This window comes from Talpa occidentalis, unplaced genomic scaffold, assembly GCF_014898055.3.
Source record: "Talpa occidentalis isolate TD23 unplaced genomic scaffold, MPIMG_talOcc4v2.1 talOcc4.2, whole genome shotgun sequence".
In the NCBI taxonomy this organism is placed as follows: domain Eukaryota; kingdom Metazoa; phylum Chordata; class Mammalia; order Eulipotyphla; family Talpidae; genus Talpa; species Talpa occidentalis.
Window position 1 is genome coordinate 24,420,729 of NW_023602073.1, and position 2,042 is coordinate 24,422,770.

The 2,042-nt window shown below is 47.5% G+C and overlaps 1 non-coding gene across 1 annotated transcript; it reads right to left on the minus strand.

The window, feature by feature from the left end:
- Positions 1 to 724: 724 nt before the first annotated feature.
- Positions 725 to 796, minus strand: TRNAM-CAU (transfer RNA methionine (anticodon CAU)). The gene has a single exon. It is a non-coding gene; the product is annotated as a tRNA-Met (tRNA).
- Between the last annotated feature and the right edge of the window lie 1,246 nt (positions 797 to 2,042).

A 2,042-nucleotide genomic window follows, 5' to 3' on the forward strand; every position in this document is an offset into this window, starting at 1 on the left:
TTCCTTCACGTGTGCCCCCCTCACCTTTCTCTCTCAAGTATTTTAACTAGTAATTTTTCTCAAAAAATTTTACCACATGCATCAGTAAGACTTTGATGTTGCTTCTGTGTTTGTGGAATTCTGCTGCACAAAATGTTGTGTATTAACATAGTCCAATGTTTTCTGTCATCTCAAATTAAACTTCTTTGCCTCTCTTCATTTTTCCATAAAATTACCATGAATATATAGATATATATATATACACCATGAATATTTTATGTAAGTAAACTGGACCGGGGAGAGAGCATGAGAGATGTCTTCCCAACTGTTGTGTAGGGGTGAGTAAAAGAATGAAAGAACCAGGAAACTCCCAAACCTAAATAAAAAGGCTGCAATGTAGATTTACAGTTACCCATGGTAGACGGCAAAAGTAACAGTGTTTTTCCTTTGAGTGTTAAGAAAACGTGCAAGAATATATAAAAGTATATAAAATTAAAATATACCTCAGTATATCCTATTCACTGGAAGATTAATTTGTCGCCTCCTCTTCCTTTAGTTGTAAGATTTGCCTCTGTTTTGAAATGAAAGCAAAGCAGTCACGCGGTCATTCGGGGCGGAAAGAAAAACACGCGTTGCTGGAAATCGGTTACCTCGCGACAGAGATGAGCTTTATCATGTCAGATGTATTTACTTTCTCATAGGCGATCTTCGCCCCACCCTCTGGGCCACGGCACGAGAAAAGGTGTAGCAGAGGATGGTTTCGATCCATCGACCTCTGGGTTATGGGCCCAGCACGCTTCCGCTGCGCCACTCTGCTCCGCGGCAGCTTTCCCCTGAGCATTCCCCTTATCACGCAGAGTATTTGCCAGAATAAAGATTTCGTGCTGTTCTATTTGTTTTTTTCTCTCTTTCCTCCCTGCTTCCCCTCCCCGCGCTGTCTTTGGCCCGACGTCAGCTCCCTGGAGCCCCAGCGGCCCCAGCCGGCCCCTCGCGCCCCGGGCTCCCCAACCTGCCGACCGCCTCGAGCGCGGGCTTTTTCTTTGCTCTTCTGGAGCTGCCCTGAGCCGAGCAACCTCGGAGCCCGCAGAACAAAGCCCTGAGCAGTCTCTCCTTCGGGATAACCCTCGAAAGCGCACTGAGACTTACCGCTCAGGGGGGAGGAGTTACTAATTCGATCCTGCCTTTGCCGGCCTCTAAATTCCTTTGAGGAAACTGGAAGCCGCATTCGCGGGTATCGACTCGTGAAGGGCCACCGGCGGCGCCCCGGAACCTGGGCCCCGGCCCTCGCCCTGGAGTCTGCGGACAAGCGCTTCCCGCGCGCTCCCCGCCTCCGCCCATCCTCGGTGGCCCTCGGGAATGGCCGCCCTCCGGACCGCTGGCCCGGACGGAGGCCTCTGACCACCTTTCATTCTGCGCTGCTAGCAAGTCCCTTCCACACTGTCCCCTTGCCCTCGGCACCAGCTGGCTTCTATTTTTTTCAAGGGTTTCTTTTTTTCATTATTTCAGGGTTTTTTTAAGTATTTTTTTATTTTATGTATGTTTTGCTTCATTCGTTTTTGTACAATGGATGCTTTTTCATCTTGGTTGTAGTCCCCGTGAAATTCCCTCCACCCATTCACCCGTGGACCATCACCATAGTCCCTTTTGCTCTTCCCACCCCTGTTTTGATCCTACTCCCTCCCCCACCCCCTGCAGAATGTCTCTGGTTTATAGTTGCCTGCTGATTTTGATTTTCACCTTATTATAATTGTTTTATTATAATTTTTCCCCCTGATCCCTTATTAGGACCCTCTACATTCCTGCTATAAGTGAAACCACCTGGTATTTTTCCTTTGCTTTCTGGCTTGTTCCACTGAGCATGATCCTCTCCAGCTCCATTGAATGTGCTGTGAATGGCATGCGTTGATCTTTTTTTTTTTTTATTGCTGAGTAATATTCCATTGTGTATATGTATCACATCTTCTTGACCCAGGCATCTATTTTCAAGAGTTTCTTAACTGAAGACTTGTTTTTCCAGTCCTGGGACGGGTAGGGAGTTGGTCACCATTACTCTTGTAGGGGAG